Source organism: Panthera tigris, chromosome D3, assembly GCF_018350195.1.
Source record: "Panthera tigris isolate Pti1 chromosome D3, P.tigris_Pti1_mat1.1, whole genome shotgun sequence".
Lineage (NCBI taxonomy): Eukaryota > Metazoa > Chordata > Mammalia > Carnivora > Felidae > Panthera > Panthera tigris.
Window position 1 is genome coordinate 64,110,683 of NC_056671.1, and position 21,857 is coordinate 64,132,539.

Genomic DNA, 21,857 nt, shown 5'->3' on the forward strand with positions numbered 1-21,857 from the left:
TTCAAAAATAAATGAACATTAAAAAAAATTAAAAACAAAAAGAAGTTTTACACCAAAAGGATTATATCTGAAAAAATTAATTAAGCTAAATATACAAGATATTTAAAAGAAAAACTGTAAATAAAAGGAATTAAAACAAAGAAAGTAGTAAGTAAAATAAATGCTAATGAAATTTAAATTAAAAGGAAAGAAAGGAATCAACAAAGCTAAAAGCAGGTGTTCTTTGAAAAATCTATTAAAACACACAAATTTATAGCAAAAGTGACCAAGGAACAAAAATGCAGAAATAAATTATATATATATATATATATATATATATATATATATATATATGTGTGTGTGTGTGTGTGTGTGTGTGTGTGTGTACACACACACACATATATAATATTTTATATATTTTTTTCAACGTTTTTTTATTTATTTTTGGGACAGAGAGAGACAGAGCATGAACGGGGGAGGGGCAGAGAGAGAGGGAGACACAGAATCGGAAACAGGCTCCAGGCTCCGAGCCATCAGCCCAGAGCCTGACGCGGGGCTCGAACTCACAGACCGCGAGATCGTGACCTGGCTGAAGTCAGACGCTTAACCGACTGCGCCACCCAGGTGCCCCAATATTTTATATATTTTAAAGTATAGAGAAAGTATTATGAATTTGGAAGCATAAATGAAGTAGAAGATTCCTACCAAATATAACCTACCAAATACTGTATAAGTAGAAATTTTAAATAAGTCAATCTTAAAGCAATTTAAGATTTGAATGATTTGTGAAAATTTTATCTATTGGCATAATATATAAAAGACTCAGAGTAATTTAGAGATAGTTCTAACTCATGATGAATAGATAATCCCAATATTACGTGAACTTTTACAGAAAATAGAAAGGGAGATTGCTCTATATCCCATTCTCTCAAGAATTAGATACTTGACTAAATAAACTCACCCGTACAACCTGTGGAACTAAATTTGTAATATTACACTTGCCTCAGGTAGTCTGTAGTGGAACAGTTCTAGACTAGAACATGCATTTCAGAAAAGAAGGATCCTTCCATATGCTCCTCAAATCCTGGGCACACAGCTAACTCTTCAACGTTAGACTAATATGTAATATTTTGTCATTGTTGTCCTAAAACTACTAGGTAGCCATAAATCCAATTTAAAACCAATTCCCTCTGCACGCTGTGATTTCAGAAATCAGGTTTTACTTAAAAATGGTCTCAAAACTTATTGGCTTAACACAAGCATTTATTATTTTTCATGATACTGAAGGTAGACTAAGTGACTCCAGGACTGAGTTAGCTTGGTTGGAATTAGTGGTCTAGGACTGCCTCCCTCCCATGTCAGTTGGTAGGCTGGTTGGGCTACAGAATCTCAGCTGGGTTGGCTTGACTCTGCTCCACATGATCTCTCATCCTTCAAGAAGCTTGCCTGTGCTTCTGCACGTGGCAGTCTCCAGGTTCCATAAAGCAGATAAAGGACTGATGTGCAGGTACTTTACAAATCTTACTGGCCAAAACAAGTTGGCTGAAGCAAATGCAGTCCAGACTCAGTGTGGGAGTGTACTACCAATGGGCAGAGATGGGGAGAGGAGAATAACTTATATCAAATATTTATACCAGTACCAAATAGAGAATATTTATTGATTTAAGGTTATATTAGGGCTGGTGTATTGAAGAACAATCCAATCAGCAGACGAAAGTGTTCTGTACATAGTCACTGTTGGGCATATTGATCTTATATCATTGATTTCAATTCATTTCAATCAATTCACTGGTATTCTCTCTCTGTGCTCTGGTACATAGAAGAAAAGATCAAATATGTTCATGGTTCTCAGTGCACTGAAATTTAATTGAGATAACACACCACCATTTGAAAATTTAAAAAACCTCACAAAGCATTAATTATACCCAGCTAAAAGGAAGATACAATAGATTTCACAACAGGATTTCACCCACAGGAAGGGAGATCATAAACAGTCAAACAAAGGGACAGAAAATGCTTAAGTAAACAGATGACACTCCGGGTAGAACTTGAGGAATAAGTAGAAATTTTTTAGAGAAGAGAGAAATTGAGGGTTTTCCTCATGAGAGGAATAAAAAGTAAATGTTGTAAAAGTAGAAATAATCTTGTCATGAGATGGAGATTTGTAATAAATTGCTCCGACATACACTGAAGAAGTGAATGGGAATGAAACAGGTTCTGTTGGGTTATAGAAGATCAGGTTCTCTGTTCTTGCTGATGTCACCTAGACTAGAGTTGATGCTATAGGCCAGAAAACTTAACGTGTGCTCCTCTTCCCCTGGGTTTGTGTTCAGCTGTTTTAAGCCCAGCATTAAAAAACTAAGCAGCTTGAAGTCATGGGTAGTAACAGAGCTGCTTAAGTGAATTTACTTCTAATTAAGTGATACTTAGCAGAATCTAGGATACATGAATCCTTTGCTACTTGTCTCACCCAGTGCAGATTGTGTGATAATGTATGCAGAGGAGATGATCTTACATAAATCATACTTTATATTGATTCAAGACTTTTGTTCCCACATTCTATACAGGGTATCCCTCCATACAACCACTCCTGCTATTGGCTGCTGTTTGGAAGATACACATCTTAGGTCCTAAAATGATACCAAGAGGGTCAATATCAAGGAGTATAAAACACAGATGCTAATAAGGCCTCTTAAAGTAGGAGTATAAGCAGTGAAGTTGGCACTTAAAATGGACTTTTAGTTATAATAACAAACAGAAACTGTATGACATGCCTACAACAGACGTCATTATGGAAGATGATTTCAAAGTTCAGGTGGTAACACCTTAAAATGCTATTGATAATGCAAGGATGGTGAGGAATGAAAATGTCTTTAGAACTGACAATTAGGAAAGCAGCATGAATTTGTTGTGACTTAGCTTATGATAGACAAGGAAGATTTTAAGGGATGGTGAGGATTGGAATAAAGTATAGAAAGTGGTTAGTATATCCTTAGGAATAGGTGAGAACATTATTGATTAGGGAATAGCATCAGCAAAAATCCTGAGAAAGACATTAGAAAGACTGAATAGAGGGAGAAGATGAAGGAAGTGGTGGAGAAGGAAGTCAATTCCCATTTTACAATCAGTTAATATTAGTAAATTATTTAGTGAATAACTAGGATATTTGCATATGGAGAAATAGCAACAATTAAGAGATTTTACTGCATTAAAGTGAGTCAAGTTGACTAAGTAGTTTAAACATTTTATAAAATGTTACTTTCTGATATAGGCATTTTCTTTCACACCACTGCCTTCATAACTCATGATTCTAATTCAATGAGTATTTAAAGATAAATGTCACTGAAAATGATTTTGGCCTGTTGTTCCTTATTCTTACCAAGCTTTTGTAAGAAACACCTTAAGTAAGTAAGTAAATAAATAAATTAGTAAATAAATAAATAAATAAATAAATAAATAAGTTAGTAATTTGGAACTGCCAAACTTCCTTCCTGGCATTGAAACAATTTAAAATCCTAGAATTTGAAGACATCATCACATCAATCCTTCTATCTTTTTGGAGGAACACAATTGACACTGCCCATAGGAACAAGGTTCTAAACGGCATTCTAAGGTATTCTCATTTTTCCATCTCTGAAACTAACAAATGATACTTTATCATTCACACTATCTGGAATTGCAATCTTTTTTTTTTTTTTAATTAAAACTTTCATACGTTCTCAGTTTATCCTTAACCTCCTTTGTAGAAAAACAAAATAGTTATATTGATGATAATTTACTGGGCTTTATTCTCCTTTTGTAGCCCAGAAACATTCAAAATTACTCAATTAAAAAATATATATGTAATCTTCAAGATGAAGAGGAAAATTCAGTTTTCCTTAACCTCTTTCATATTTTCCCATTTATTCATAGAATGAATGATTGGACATCCCATTGGCTTAAACGATCGTCTCCTTTCCAACCTAACTTTCAGATATAGTCTTGTATGACAACAAGTTTTAAAGCTATAGTAAATGGCCAACACATGGACATTACAGAAAGACCCTAAAGATTAGAGATCAAGGTCAGGGTGAGATCTATTCAGGTTACATGGTGACTGGATAAATTAGGTGTTTAGACTAGAAACTTGATTCTGCCTATGCTGAATAGAATCTGGCAGAACATAATGGTCAATTTGTTTTTAAGTATCAAAAGAATATTGAAAGCATGGATAAATTATCTAAGAAGCAAGCCGTAGTGAAAAGTACTAGAGTAAATATTTGACAAACACATATTTGAAAAAAAGACTTTTATCTAGAGTTTATAAAAATATCTAAAACTTTAAGAATCCAAATTTAATCAAATAAAAATTTGAAAAAATAGCAAACCTTAAAAAAAAACCCACTTCATTCAAGGAGAGGTTTGGCAAATAAACATAAAAACAATGGCAAAATTATAAATCATTAGAGTGATGCAAATTAAAATCACATTGAGATACTATTACATACCTATTGAAGATTTTGACAATGTGGGATATTGGCAAGGAACAAAAGAAGCTCTTACATATCACTTTTGGAAGTGGAAAATAGAACATTCACTTTAGACAAAATTTTGGCAGTTTGTTCAAATTTAAACATCCAATTTCCATGAGACCTAGCCATCTCATTCCTTGGTTTTTTCCCAAAAGAAATGAAAACATACATCCCCACAAAGACTTGTCTTTGAATTTCCACGCAATTTTATTTATAGTAGTTCCCAAATGTAAACAGCCCAAATATTTAGCAGCTGATGAATGGAAACAAACTGTAAGATTGCCATACAGCTACTATTACTCAGCAATAAAAAGGAATGAACTACTGATGCGTATAACACTATGGAGAAATCGAAAATGTATTGTGCTAAGAGAAAAAAGTCACTCATAAAAGTCCACATATTTCATTCTGGAAAAGGCAAGATGATAGTCATATAAAGAAGACCAAAGGTTTGGAATTAAATTACCAAGGGGTAGAAGAGAACCTTGGAGATTTATGGGAAAAAATTTCAAAATTAATTATATTGTAGCTTTAAAATAGACAATTTTTTAATTATTTAATGAATAAACATTCATTTTGAGAGAGAGAGTTTGTGCTAGCGGGGGAGGAGCAGAGAGGGAGGGAGACGGAGAGAGAATCCCAAGCAGGCTCTGTACTGCCAGCACAGAGTTGGACATGGGGCTTGATCTCACGAACCAGGAGATCATGACCTGAGCTGAAACCAAGAATTAGAGAAATAAAACTGATAACATAATGGAAGGGAAGGAAAATTAAGATAAAAACAGAGAGGGAGACAAGCCATAAGAGACTCTTAAATACAGAGGACAAACTGAGGCTTGCTGGAGGGGTATTGGGTAGGTGGACGGGCTAAATGGGTGATGGGCATTAAGGAAGGCCCTTGTTGGGATGAGCACTGGTGTTATATGTAACTGATGAATTGCTGACTTCTACTCCTGAAACCATTATATACTATATGTTAACTAACTTGGATTTAAATAAAATTTAAAAAAATGAAAATGAATACAGTATGATTTCTCTAATTTTAAATCGATCCCTAATTTTACTCAGACCATTCTCTTCCCACTGAATTATTTTACCTAGTTTGATACTAATATCTGTTTCTATCTAATGTCTCCATTACATTGTAAGTCTGAAGGCAGTGAAATATCTTGCTTTTCCCTTCAGAATGTCTAGTACAATGCTGGTAGATAGATTTCACTCATTGAATAACCAATTTTTCTTTTGTGAAAGGATGTCGTGGGGCACTGAATCAAACTGATTTATCAGAGGAAGTATCTCTACTTAAAATATAAGAGGCCTAGCCCTGTGTGATTGCATAGGTTGTATACTTGAATTGTATAGGTTACAACCTCCTATGAAAAATATTTGAAAACCTAATATTTCAACTGTTTGCTCCAAGGAAAAATAGTTTCCATCATAAACATTCATTTAAATATATTTGCCTGATGGGGCACAGATATTTAAAAACCTTAAATTCAAAAAATTAAACTGAATGGCAAAGCAGTAGACCCTGGTGAGCTGTATTCCTGCAGCAAAACTTTCTGGGAGAAACGGTTGGCCTGCATCTTCAGTCATTTTTCCATTTAATGAATATTTCAGTTGTTTTATGCATACAGTATTACATTGGCAAATGCTTGTTTAATGGACTGGAGCTAATGAAAATCGAAGTCATGAACGTGTCAACTCCAATCCTGTAGTTCTTACATCACCTGAGTTTTCTCCAACTCCTAGCAATACATTTTCCCAGGGATCCTTAAAATCAGGTTAACTTACTTTCTTTGCAGAGTGGACAAAAGATAGAAGGATGTCCAAAAGCAGATGGCTGGACACTTGGTTCCAGTAGTCATCTAATTAGGGTTCCTAAACACTTGCATCCACCTCTGACTTGGAACTGAAATGCCCAACCCACTTTGATCATGACATCACCATATTACTTGTTTTTATTTTGTACATTTTCTAATTACTGAGAGAACTGAAAAATTAGTCTGCCAAACCAACATTAAGTGCTCTCCATGAAAGTATGGAGAATGTGAGAGATTCTAGAAATCTGGAGAATGGCAATTGCTTGAAATTCCATGAATTATAGATTTATGAGCTCAAAGGGATTCTTCAAAAGCATTTAAGAAAAGAAGCAGTGATTGTTGGGAGCCAGCATAAATTTACTGAAAGCACATCTTATCAGTCACTTAATTTTCTACTTTGACCAGGTTATTAGGCATATATGTATCATGAAAAGTCCCATATTTATTTTTTCACTGAGCAGTTTAGCAGCTTTTATTTAAAAGAACAGGTTATGGATCCTCTTTACACTTGGATATTAATAACTGAATAAACCAAGCTTAAAAAGTACTTATTACTAAATTGCTGTCAACCTTAAGGATAGTTCTTGACATTGTGACACAAACATTTTTATCATAATCTGTATGACAATAAAGAAAAAATATGCTCAGAAAATCAGTCAGTGTCCTGATTTTGAAAAGGAGGATGACTATGTTAGATGACAAAATAAAAATCTCAAAAGATCATGGCAAGCCTGAGCAATGAGCTGAATCTGATGGCATGAACTTTAACAGGGATAAATGTGGGGATAGCAAATGAGTTTAAAAGATCCGCTGTTCAAGTTAAATTAAGACTGAGATAGGTAAAAACATCATCATGTTAAGAAGCAGCAGGCTCAATTTTAATCTAAAATTGCACTGTGACTACAAAAAAAATGTTAATAGAAATTTAGTTTACATAAGAGTATGTGTACAAAAAACTAGAATAGGAGGGGTGTGGAAGTATTGCTCTTCTCTGCATAGGAGAGTTACATGCAATTACTGGAGTGTTGCATCCACACGACTCCTGAAACATAATGCTACGGGCACCAGTGATAGTCGCAACAAAGTTTATTACAATGAGAGGCAAGGCCGACCGATCAGATCAGGGACCAACACTCTTGATAAGAGTGTGGCCCCGAAAAGCCGGGGTACAGAGTTTTTAAAGCCGATCACATTGTTTTATCATTATCTGGGAACAGAACAGAGAAACAGTTCCCAGATGAGTTAGAAACAGTTGCCAGATGAGTCAGAAACAGTTATCGAATGAGGTGATTATTTTAGACTTTCTGCCGCTAAGTTGCAACCAGTGGATCTCCTTGACCTTGTCTCTGATGCTCTTTTTTTGAGCTTTTGTTTCCTTCATTGGTAAAGCCTGATTCACAAGAGTATGAAGTATGATTTACAAGAGTAAAAGCAAGGCTGTTATCTTTTGACCTTCAGTGTCAGAACAAAGTTGTTATCTTTCAAGCTAAGCGTTAGCCCTACACTACAATTTAACCCTTACATGGAGCTGCTCTGTAATAGACACAAAGATCATGAAGAATGACCAAGATGTTAGAAACATTGAAAAACATGCCATGTGAGAAACAATTAAAGGAATTAGGGCATCATTAAGAAGATGAGAGTCCAGGGGAGATATGACAGCAGTTTTAAAATGTTTAAAGAAATGTGTGAAAACAGACAATGGAGAAACTTCGGTGGTAAGAAACAAGGCAGCACAGTATAGAACTGCAATCACAGAGTGAGAGGTTGACTTTGTACTTAAATTCAAGAACAGAACCTAAATAAGTTTCAGAAGATTCTGTCAAATACTTGTTTTAACAAAGAGAGAAGAGAAATATCCAGAAGGAAAGAGTTTCTAACTTTGTCAACCTCTGGGAAGAGAATATGGACTGAAAAAAGAATATGCTATAGAGAGCTGTTGCTGACCTCTCAAAATACAAAAACTTCTATAGAGGTGGGATATAAATCAAATTAAAAGATGAGATGACAGAAAGCTGTTATTTTAAAAAGAGATAAAATGGGATGATTTCTCAGAATGATTTGACTCCTCAGTTGAGATGCTTTCAGAGTGAGCATCCAAGTGGCATGCAGCATAAACATCAAGAAACCAGAACTCGAGATGAGCATAAGGGAAGGGAAGCAAAAATAATATAAAAACAGGGAGGGGGACAAAACATAAGAGACTCTTAAATATGGAGAACACACGGAGGGTTGCTGGAGGGGTTGTGGGAGGGGGGATGGGCTAAATGGGTAAGGAATGTACTTCTGAAATCATTGTTTCTCTATAAGCTAACTAATTTGGATGCAAATTAAAAAAATAAAATTAAAATTTAAAAAAAAAAGAAACCAGAACTCATTTTATGAGCAGCCATAGTCAAAATGACATTTCGCTAGGCTTATCTGGGTTACATTTTAGAATGCTTTTCTGCTCCGACTCACTTGCACCCAATCAACCATTTGGTCATCTCATAGGAAACCTGGCTGTGCAAGGCCTGCTGGCAGAGGAAGTTTGTCTATGTCTACTCAGTGAGACAGCTCATCTGTGACCTTCCACTTTAGGGGCTGCTGCAGCCGTGCTGGGGCAGAAATCTGGAAAGGGAAGCTGGGACTTAACTCAGAGATTTATTTAAAAGCAAATTATTGGGATGCCTGGGTGGCTCAGTCTGTTGAGCACTCGGGCTCTTGATCTTGGCTCAGGTCATGATCTTGTGGTTCCTGGGATGAGCCCCGCATCAGGCTCCATGTTGACAGTGCAGAACCTGCTTGGGATTCTCTCCCCTTCTCTCTCTGCCTTTCCTCCCACTCCCACGCGCGATTGTGCACACGCGCTATTTCTCTTTCTATCAAAAATAAATAAACATTTAAAAAATTTTAAAAGTAAAAGCAAACTACTCCTGTTTGGAAACAAAAAAAAAAAGATTTTTCAGGGGTATAGTACTGAGTCAGTGAAGATTATGGGGGAGCTAAAACCCTCTCAATTCATGCACTTCTTGCCACCAAAACTGACCCTATTCCCTGTTCAAAACTGCTTTAGCCTGGAGTCATTTTGGAGAGGATTTGATATTTTCCAACAAGATTCAGGGGATAAGCAATGGCTTGATAGTTTACCACTGCCATGTACATCATTATTTTATTGCCATTTATATTAAATACAATGCCTTTAAACAAATAACTCTAATGATGGAATTTGAGGCAATGGTTTTGAGCCATTTTCTCACTCTTCAACAAATTATGTCATTTTGTGCCATTATCAGCCTAGTGGGATAGATATGTTCTTTCCAAGAGAAGCAAAATAAAATATCATCTGGTGAAAGTATAGAATTTTAGGTTTGGGAAATACCTTTAATGTTGAAAGAAGAAATGTCTAAATTTCTATGAAGATATGAAGTTTTCCCAAACAAGTAATATAGTTACATTTCCAGCTGTGTATTTTATTTCCTTATCTGAAAAATAAGTTTTTACTCTGAAATAAAATTTACAAGCTTTAACTGATTTAGAAATAAAATCCTTTTAGCATGAATTTCTCTTTCAAGGTCCTTACATGTGGGTATCCTGGTGCCCCAGTATGTTCAGCTCAAAATCAAGTGACTAATACTGCCAAACATATTCAGCTAATACTTTGAAAAGTGTGTGAGTGAATGAATTAAAGGGGTTTTCTGGTATCTTTAAATAATCATTCATTCATTCATTCATTCATTCATTATAGGAAGCAAATTAACTAGATGACTCTGCTTTCTAAGTATGTCTTTAGTTCAAAAGAAATCCAGATCATACAGGGTCAGACTACACAAGGTCATCTCTTGGTAGAACTGTGAAGTTGTAAAATTATTCAAAAACCTCTACATATATTTCAGTAGTCTTCTCCTTTCTATGGCTCCATACACCCCAGAAAACTAGGATATTACCACTGACCCATTTCTGTCACTCCCTCAAAACATGCTCATTTGTTCCAATCCTACCAGGGACCAAAGATGTGGATTTTTTTCAGCTTAAACTTTTAGCTTTATAGTCTTTTACTGTCACTTAAAGGAATGATGACTAATAGTAGTTAAATGGAGATTAATGTTTACTTTTTATAATTAACCATGAAGATTTATAATTTGAAGAGTAAGTGAGATGGTATAATTTTCAGAAGCCAAAGCAGAAAGAAAGGTTTGCAGTTGCAGAGACCATGTCCTTAAAATCTAATGTGAGCAGCTTCCTATGCATCAGGCTCAATGCAGGCAATGGGGCTTGGAGAAGAGATTAGATTTTCACTAGAAGAAGCCAAAATATTAATAGTTTCCTTTTCTGAGTGCTCTTATTGTTTGACTGCTGATTTTTCATATTTACTTACTTATTTTGTGACAGAGAGAGAGAGAGAACACAAGCAGGGAGAGGGGCAGAGAGAGAGGAAAGAGAGAATCCCAAGCAAGCTCCCCCCTGTCAGCACAGAGCCCAATATGGGGCTCAATCCCATGAACCATGAGCTCATGACCTGAGCCGAAACCAAGAGTCAGACGTTTGACTGAGCCACCCAGGTGCCTCAGACCACTGCTTTTTAGATCACCTTCACCATGTCATTTCTCTGTTCCTTTCTATGCTTTGAGTGTGTTTCCATGGAGAGCAAAAACCACCTGCTTGTTCTTTACCCCCAGCATCACTGAGCATCTCACTGAAATTCAACCTCATGCATGAATAGAATAGATAATAGTTAAGGGCATCAAGAAAATTGACGCTTCCCCAAACTCCCTTCTACTCTCCTTCAATCCTATCGAAAGAAAGAAAGAAAGAAAGAAAGAAAGAAAGAAAGAAAGAAAGAAAGAAAGAAGAAAAGAAAAGAAAAAGAAAGAAAGAAAGAATTTAATTCTGCAATCAGGGATTAGATGCAAAATACTTAAAACATGGAACTTACATGAGGTAGTAACATACCACCCTAACTTGACAATGATTAAACACTGACCAAATGACTTTGGGTCTAAAGGTAGCAGAGCAGTGAAACACAGCAGATTTAAGTGAGCAACTAAAGCTATCAAATTTTACCTTCATCAAAATCCTACATTTTCAAGAGGAAAACTTGTAGCCAATATTGGTTTTATACTCCTATACACATCTAACACTAGCTGGCTTCATTCACATCTTTACTGACATGACTGATCAAGTGATTATATACATTTTTTCTATTGTTAAGTGAAATAAGAAAAATGGCTGATTTATTTAAAAATTTATATTATTCTTGAGAAAAACAATAATATAGAAAAAGTCCAACATGCTTGGAATTTGGTCCTTGTGTATTCAGGCATATATTTCAATAAATAACTTTAGTCAATTATTAGGTTTTTTTTTATTTTATTATTTCCAAAGAACAGACAGCACCCGAGTGCAGTGAATGCATTTTCTTCTCTGACAGGATAGCTAAAGGCCCAGAAATAGAAATCCTTTGTTCCCTTGTCAGTAAGGGATAAAGTACATTTTGTAAGTTCTGGGGGAAAAAAAATTATGCCTTCAAATTTGTGTGCTGTGCTTTAGAAGAAAGTGAACTTAGTTGTTTACTAATCACACCTTAAAGCATTATTACTAGGAAAGAGTATAAGATCTTTGGAACAAGCATAAACCATGGGAGAAAAGAGCAATGTGTTACCCTAGATTTAGATTTTACTACATATAGCTACAACTCAACATACCTGTTTTTGCCAGTGAATAAATGTATAGACAGCTAGATGTAAAGACAAATATTAATCAATAAAAAATGGGAAGTAATGCCTGAAGGTGAAAGTACAATGCCAAATATTCAGTTGTGTCTCTCCAAGTAGGCTACAATGTGGCCAGACCAGATCTCACTTTGTCATCTGGCTTCAAATTGTTACTGCAAAGGGCTCCTTGTCATACAGATTTCTTTGTAAAAACTAACTTTTCTCTTTATGGGATAGACATGGTCTCACAGGAATCCGGGCGAGGGGACAGACACAGTGCAGGTTCCCCATCCCAGTCTCCTCTCTCCCCAGCCCCCATGGACAAACCCACTCTTGTAGTAGCTTCCTCCCCTGAATTTCTAAGATATATTCCCCATTCTCTGATTCTCTAGGCTTTGGAGTTCAAGTACCTTTGCTGTCATTTGGTTCCATGAAATAGAAGTCATCTTCAGCTCTTTAGGAAGAAATGAGGAAATTTATTACTTTAAAAAATTCTTCTCATGAAAAGAGTCTCAGACAGGACTTGGATTCAAAAACTGAAAAAGCACCAGGAACTGAAGCCTCTTCTCTCAGCTCATCTGCTGCCTGAATACTGGTTTTTATTAACTGTACACTAGAGAAAAGGATGCCTCCTCCCTAATCTGTCATGAATGTACATGTACTCATTTGAAAGGTGTGAGAACTGGAATTTGAAGTCCAAATACAACAATTTCAGGGAGAGGAATTACAATGGAACATCTTTCATCTTTATTCTGGTTTCTAACAGCAACACAAAAGATGTAGTTGACTTATAGAGAGAATAATTTTTAAGATCTTGCTTCTCTTATATACCAGACTATTTTTAGTAGTAATCAAGAAATGAAACAAATGCTAATAATGGCCAGAAAAATTTGCAGCCAGTGGGAAAAAATGACTGTTCTTTGTGTATATAATCATGTCAGTGAAATTAATATTAAGCAAAAAAATAAAAAATAAAATAAATAAATATATATATATATATATATATATATATATATATATATATATAATGAAACAAATATCACAGTCCACAAAGGAAAAAAATAATGAATCAGTAATTTTAACTACATGATAGTTTGAAAAAGAGATAAAACATTTATACCCACATATTCCTATGTCTTGGTAAACAATAAGAACATTACAATTTCTGTCTTTGAGTCTTATACAAATTTCTATGACATTATAGAAATTTACCTTTCCCCTAATTGTGTTCAATAGACAACATAGCCAGATTTGTTAATCTACCTTTGTTTAAAGTCCATAAAAACATTTTTATTAATTTTAATTTCTAAAATTTATGTGAAACAATGGATAACACAAATAGCTGAGACAATTCTGAAGTGTGTACAAAAGCTAGGCAGAGCTTCACAAAAATTCCATTTCAAACTAAATTCCTGAAATTGCAAGTCTATTGAATCAGTCTTTAAGATTGATCTGAGTAGCTTTTAGATGTCTCTGGAACCAAACAGTTGAAACAAATAACATCTTGTGGTTACTTAGCTAAAATTGAAGTCACTCAAGTTCTATATTTTCTGGGTTTTACAATCACTGTACACTGTAATATCATTGTTTAATTTTAATCTGCTATTGAAATATAGGAATATATGGTCTTCAGGGACACAGGTACGGATTCTAAGTGCAGTGATTTTGAACAATTTTCAACTCTTATTTAGAAACAATTGCATGTAGCCGAATCCACTTGTTTTGAGCACTGCTGCTTAAGGGAGAATTAAAAAAAAATAAATTCCACTTAAAGTACAATGTTAATTAAAGATAAGAAGTAGCAATGTGCTAAATCAAAAGCTTATATTTATTATTATAACTCAACTGTAACCACAGCACTAGGTTAGACCTTAGAACAACAAATGATGTGAACACAGTCACTTAGTACAAAAGCATCTCTTGAGAACCCCACTCTGAGTAAGAGGATAGTTAAGACAAAATTCTGATCTCGGTAGGGCTTCAAGAGGCTGCGTCACAGTAGCTTATAGTTTATTTCAGGGAAGAATGTATTAGACTTTCTATCCATAAGGGATTTCTCTATGTTATAAGTCATCTGTTATGTCCACTATACTCTGTGATTTTTTATTTTTACAAACATACACATCTTTTAATTTATACTTAGTTACCTTATCTCTATATTTCTACTTAAGGAGTTTTTGTTTTTAACTTTTTTAAAAATTGGTTATTTGTACACTCTAAGAATGTCTGTGTTGGCTTTCTCTCAAACATGCTATTTTCTTTTACTGGTTTTAATAGTTCTTAGTCCTCTTGGATTATGAATATTGAAAATGAATTCATTTTATATTTCTTATTGAATTGACTACAGCAGCCAATACAGTGTGACTTAGAGATAGGGAAAATAGGCTTTTCTTTATTATCCTCAATTTAATGGGAATATTTAAAGAGTGTCACCATTGAGTCTATAATGCATGCTATTGGTAGAGATGTTTTTTTGTTCACATTGTAACTTTTTCCTTCTGTTCCCTGGTAGTTGAGAAAAATACATTTTTAATTATAAATGAGTGCTGAATTTTTCAAATGCTTTGACTATCTCTTTAAAAGACCATGTTTCTTTTCTGTTTTTATCTATGGCAAGTAATGTAAATAGATTTTATGGTGATGAATCACCCTTGGATTCCTAAGATATACTACTCAATCATGATGCATTTCTCATTATACTAAAGTATTTCTTAGAATTTTATTTAGGAATTTTGCATCTATGTTAGTAAGTAATATTTGCCTATAGTTTTATTTTATCGCATAGTCCTTTTTTTAAATTTTACAATCAAATTATACACTCCTGATAAATGATTTGGATATATGTCCGTCTATTTTTAACTCTGAGAGAGTTTCAATAAGAAAGTCATTGTCTCTGCTTTGAAGTTGTGTTCAAACTCATTAGTCACACCATCTACTCCTGTTGTCTTTTTCCTTTTTTTTTTTTTTAAGTAAGTGTCTTTTATGACTGGTCTAGTTTCATAAATATTTATACTTTTATTAAGAGTTTCTATCCCTACTCAAACTAATTTTGATAATTATTATTTTGTTAGACAATAAATTATTTAATATAAATTTTCAAATTCATCATAAAAATTTATGATATTCTCTTGTATTTTAAAGATACTCAATTCTTTTTGTTTATGTTTATTTGTTCATTATTAATGTTGTCTTTTTGTACCTTTTACCATGAATTTTGTGGGTAGAAGGATACATATTTTTATTTACATTTACAGAGAAGCTGGTTGTAGTTTTCTCCTTTCCATTGTTTCTGTGCTTTAAATTTCATTAATACACACCTATCCTTTGTATTATATTTTCTTACCCAGTTTAACTATCCTGTTATTTTCCCAGCTTCTTGAAGTCAATGCATACACCTTTTAAAGCTGTGCTTTTACCTTTAAATGACTTTAGCTGCATCCAAGTATTCTTATTTAGTACTTTCATTTTCATTCATTTCTTAATATTTGGTAATTTCCATTTTGATATTCTTTTTAACCCATAAGTTAGTTAGTAATGTTTTTATAAGTTTGCAAACATTTGTGTTTGGGGGAAAAACTTAATTGTTGATTTCGAATTTAATTGATTTACAGACAGTGTGGTATATGTGCTATCAATTATTTGAAATGGCTTGAGATTTCTTTTGAAATCTATTATGTAATCTATTTATGTAAATTAGCCATATGTACACATATATTGATTAAGGTTGTTAACTGTGGTAATCAAGTCTTCTATTTACTTGCTGAATTGTTTATAAGCAAGAACTCTCAGTTTACAATAAAAATGAATTTAAAAAGTCTCTGAATTTGAAAATGGATTTACTAAGTTAATTGTAAAATAATCCTGACAGTTTGACTTATGCATTTGAATGTTATTTTGTCAGTTTACATTATGATATTTTCTTTGTGAATTTTTTCTTTCATTATTATGTAATGTGATTCATTCATTTTAAGGAATTCTGCTTTAAGTTCTCATTTGCATGTTATTAAAATTTTTGCATCAACATTTTTAGGTCAGTGTTTCATAGATTAGTTCTCTCTATGCCTTGATTTTAAACATTTTTGTGTGGTTTTATTTCAGATGTGACATTATGCAGTATATGGCAGAAATTTTAAATCATTTGGGAGGGACAAATTAATCTCTATATGTCCATCGTTATTATTAATATATTTTAATTTATTTCTACTATTGTTTGGTGTGTTTTCTATTTTGAATTGTTTTCCTTTGCTTTAACTTCTTTTTTTTTTCTACCTTCCTATGTTCAGATGAATTTTTTTTATTGCATTTTACTCTGTGTACTGTATTTAATTCTGTTTTGATTTGGTAACAATAGATTATATTTTTAGTTAGTCAAGTTACCTTAATTATTTAGCACTAAAATTTTTAACATATACAGTGGACCCTTAAACAACAAGTGTTTGAACTGTGTGGGTCAACTTACTTGTGGATTTTTTAAATTTTTATTTTATTTAAAAAAAAGGTTTTTTAATGTTTATTTATTTTTGAAAGAGAGAGACACACAGTGCAGGTTAAGGAGGGGCAGAGACAGAGGGAGACACAGAATCCGAAGCAGGCTCCAAGCTCCGAGCTGTCAGCACAGAGCCCAACATGGCACTTGAACTCTGAACCGCAAGATCATGACCGGAGCTGAAGTTGGAGCTCAGCTTAACCAACTGAGCCACCCACGCAGCCCGGATTTCTTTTTTTTATATAAATAAATACAGTACAGTACTGTCAGGGCATTTTCTCTTCCTAATGATTTTCTTAATAACATTTTCTTTTGAATGAAAACAGTATATAATACATATACAAAATATGTGTTAGTCATTTATGTTATCAATAAGACTTTGGTCAACAATAGGCTATCAGTAGTTAAGTTCTGGGAAATCAAAAGGTATATGTAGATTTTCAGCTATGTAGGGGTCAGCACCCCAAAGCCCCCTGTTGTTCAGGTATCAACTGCATTTTTAATTACATACTTCTAAAAATTTAAATTCCTTCACTTGAATAGGACCAGAAGCCTAAGCATGTTTCACCTACCCTTTGAAAACCTGTCTATCTTTTTATTGCCATCTATAGTTTTAGTTTTAAATTTCTAATACATAACTAATTAACTTTTTTACACTCATAGTTGAGTAGGCCTACATAATTGATTTACTAATTCTTTGCTTTTGTTTTCTTGTGCCCCATAACATTCCAAAGTTAATCTTTTCTTTTTTCCTTATTGAAGTGAATGTTTCAGTAATTTTGCTGAAAACAGGAGAAGGCTAAGTTCTGTTTTTCCAATATATCTGGTCATTTTTCCCCCTCATTCTTAACTATGCACTGTGTAGAAAACATCCCTCCAGGTCATCTGATTCTGATTCTGTGGATGGATTTGAGCCCTTTAATGGTTTTAAGCGAGTTTAGAACTTTGCAAATTGTATATGACTGATAGCAATATAAAATCACTCTTAATCTGTAGACACCCAAACTCTATCCAGTAGAAATTCAGTTGACTTCCTTTCCACACAGGTAGAAAACAGTTAAGCCTCCATTTGCACATTCTTTTCAACATTCCTGATCTATTAATGTGTCTGTTGTTAGTATTATCCTAGGAATTGCTTGTAACATCCTATTGATTACCTGATTAATAATGAGCTAAATACAGTCTTTAACACATGGTTATTTTATATCCCTACTAAAGTCATGCTTTCACTTTTATTTTGAAAATTATCCTTTAATGCAGGTATACAAACTTGGCAGGAATAATTGTGAGACCAGTTAAGTTTTTAAGTGTCTGTTAGACAACTGAGAAGAGATGTTGAGTGGGTATTTGGATTTTTAAATCTCATTTGGGAGAAAGGTCTGTTCTGTAGCCATGTATGTGGGAACAGTAAACTTCCAGATGGTATTTAAATTTGAAGAGATGAGCTCACCAAATAAATGTATGTAAATGGATAAGAATACTAAGGACTAAATTCTGGCATACCATTACTGTGGCAATAGAACAGCATTTTAAGTATGTTTCCACTTAAATTATTTTAGAGCATCAATGCATATATTTACCCTGTTACCTCATCACATTTAAAATTTTGTGGTATATGCAGCCACATTAGGCAGTAAATATTTGTTGAGTGAATCTATTTATTCATTTTATTATTTTTCTTTTATTCTATTAATATTGAATTAAATACTATTTATCTCTGGTCCATGTCTAATCAAGTCAACTTAAGAATTAGACTGGTTGATACATAATTTCATTAATTTTCTTCTAGGCTTTACTCTAGTATTTTGCAGATAATTTTAGGTTTATATGATAAAAGTTTGACTCCTTCTCTTAAAAGATTGTTTCGTGTTACATAATCTTCTTCAGGCATGTAATTCTCTTAAACAGTGTATATCAGGCTAATCAATTCTATGTCAGTGTAACTATCCCAAGTGTCATTTAACCTAATAACTTGATAGATAATAGGTAATTTACATCCTATTAATATGGTGTTTTATATACTTGCTTTAGCCTTCTAGATACAAATTTCCTAGATTTGTCCATTTTATCAGGAGAAAAATGATAGACAATTTATAAACACTCTTCTTTTTGCTAGGTTAACAACGGGGAGAAAATAAAACAGCCAAACTCATTTGTGACTATACGTTCCTAAAATGATGAAGGAAGTACTTTGCCTAGAAAATTAGTCACCAGGCAAGCACCATTGCCAAAAATTTCAGTATTGGTGTTGGTTCCCTAAAACTATATTGACTTCAAAGTGTACAGTTTTTAAGAGTCTCCACTGGGAAGGGCTATACCACAAATATTTATCACATAAATTTGCAAAAATCAGATCATCAGTTTACACATTAGCATCTCTCATGCCCCACTTGATAAAATTCTAACAGAACTGAAATTCAGGAACATTCTTGGTCACATAATAAAAAAGCAGTAACTCTCCCAGTCAGGACCCCATAGAAGAATCCACAAAAGTCTCCTAATTGAAGAAATATCCAAAATACTGAGTGAGAATTGATTTGACATTCAGAGTCAGGGAATGTTTTAGAAATAGAAGCATATGTAAAAACAAGACATGAGGGGTGCCTGGGTGACTCAGTTGGTTAAGTGTCCAAGTCTTGATTTCAGCTCAGGTCATGATTTCACGGTCATGGGATAAAGCCCCACATTGGGCTCTACACTGACAGTGTGGAACCTTTGGGATTCTCTCTCTCCCCCTCTCTCTCCCTGCCTCTCTCTTTTCCCCTCCCCTACTCATTCATGTTCTCTCTCTCTCTCAAAATAAACATTTAAAAAGACAAGATCTAATAATTTATTATAGCAAGAAGAAAAGGATGAGATAATAGATATGAAATTCAAGAAACAGAATTCTCATGTAAAATTAGGTAGGGTCCCTGCTGTCTTGTGTTGGTGAAATAAACTTCTTGAAGGCAAAATCTGTTCTTTTGATCAATTTCAGTTTGCTGTAGCTCTTGGTAGGTCCTACCACATGTGAATTTCCAGCCCATTTCCATTTTTATTGCAATACCAATTGTCCTTTAGGGTGCATCTTAATATCCAACTGCTTCTTCTTTAATAGATGTAACATGTTCAGAGAATGATGCAAATTTGGGGACTTCTTCACTTGTTGTTCATGTTCTTTCTTGTTTTTTATCTAGCAAATACTCTTCTTCTTCCTTGTTCACTTTACCTGTTCCCTACCATAGGGATTATTCTTTTACTACCTCAGCCTGAGTAAGTCCTTCTATTTTTCTTTTAATAGTTTCTATACAGTTGCAACATTGCCTGGGCATTTGTCTTTGCTGCTTAGCAGAGTGTAAGCTGTAAATATGCTGTGAACATTTTCCCTTTGAGGCATCTAACAGCCTTCTCTATTTGGGGAATCCCCTACCTTATGAGGCTTAGTGAGGGAAAATATGCCCCCCTATAGAAGATAAAAATACTGGATCATCTGCTTTCCCAATTCCCTTGCCTTTGTGGCCTGGACAAGTGCACTAGATCCCACCCATCAGATACGCAGGCAAGATTTTGACTCAGGAGCTCAAGACTGACCTAGGACTCAGGAGGGACCTGAAAGGAGTTCTCTTTTTAACATCAGGAAGTAACAGAATCAGAGACTTCAAAGTGGAATTCCTAGTCCGTTAAACAGGGGAATTCACTTCAGCATCTGGTTGTGGTCCTGCCTGTTATAACTGAGCCTGGTTCTATACTGGTTCTACAGTGTTCCCCAAAATTCCATCAACTGTCTAAAAATACTTCTAACAAACTCTTTGTCATTGTAATCAACCAAGTCTGCTAGCTTCCAGGGGCCAAAGATCATCTTTGTTTGTTTTTGTTTTTGTTTTTTTTCTCAGTGTCTCTCTCAACTCCAGTGTTCTCAAAATAAGAGTAATTACTCAATAAATATTTGGCATTCTCAACCACCTCCATGGGGAACCTGTCTTTCAGGTAGTTGTAGACTTATACTGTGTAACTTCAAGTCCGTGATAAAACAGGGAAAGAGGAAAGGGAAATAGAAAAGAGGATGATAAGGTCATCCATGAGGTCCTTAGTATCCCAGTTGTTTGATGATTGCTACATTCACATTGACCTATAGATATGCAAATTTTACTTCATGGACCTCATTTTTCTTTGGCTGGAAAAATCAAAATGCCACACACAACACTTGTTCTCTGGAAATTGAGCATAAGAGATTCTTCTGTCTTCATTAAGGTGTTAATGAGCTAGGTCAGATGTTTATAGATTTTCATCAAATTAATCAAAGAACCTTATAGTCAACTTGACTTCCTTTTTCCAAAGTTCATTAAAATATAATCTTTGGCAATAAATGGAGCATTGCTTATCTGTTGCCGGGATACCATTACCTCCTCTAGTCAAGAAGGTACTTATGATGGAGAGAGAGAAAAATAATGTTTGGCCATTTGCCCATCTGGAAAGTATTCATCGTTATCAGAATATTAGGTTTCATAAGCTACTGGAGCATGCTACAGCTAGGGAAAAAAATAGTCTAAAGAATTTCTTTTATAGTTGTGGAAAATTTGTCCTAATGGCAAGAACTCAAATATTTAAGTTCACATAGAAATTTAGGAGAAAATCTGGACTACTATATTGTATCGTATTTTTATCAATTTGTTTTTGTTCCTAAATAAAGGTTCCATTGTGGTTAGATGATCCTCATTGTCCACAGCAAAATATGTTTAATTTCTAACTCTGCACCCTTGTGCATAATTGTTCTTTTGTGCTAGAATATTATCTTCAATTTTCTCTCTGTATATCAAAATCAATCTTGTAAGTAGCAGGTGTCCTACACTGAGCCTAAAGAGGAATTTAGGGCTATCATGTTATGTCTGGCAAACCTGGTATGTCAGGACACTAGGAACCTATTAAGAAGAAAACCATTTACCCTCATAAAGAGTTGGACATGTTCTCAACTCTAACAAATAATGTCAAACACCTTTCCAAAGGGGTTGTAACAATTTACATGCCTGTAATTTACATCAATCAGACTTTTCCCATTGTTCCACATCCACAGATACAATGGATTATGTGACCCTTTTTAACTTTGCCATTCTAAAGAATATGTAGTGACATCTCATTGTGGTTTTAACTGCATTTCTCTGATTCTTAATAAAGTTGAGTCTATTTCATAGGTTAACTGGACATTTGGATGTCCTCTTTTGTAAAGTCCCTGTTTATTGTCTTGCCTGCATTGCTCTTTAGGTGTCATTTTTCTTCCTGACTTGTATAGATATTTTATATATCCCAAATATAAGCACTTTGCCTGCACTAGGTGTTCCAAATACATTCTTTTTCATATTTTGCTTTGTACTCTCTTAATGGCACCTTT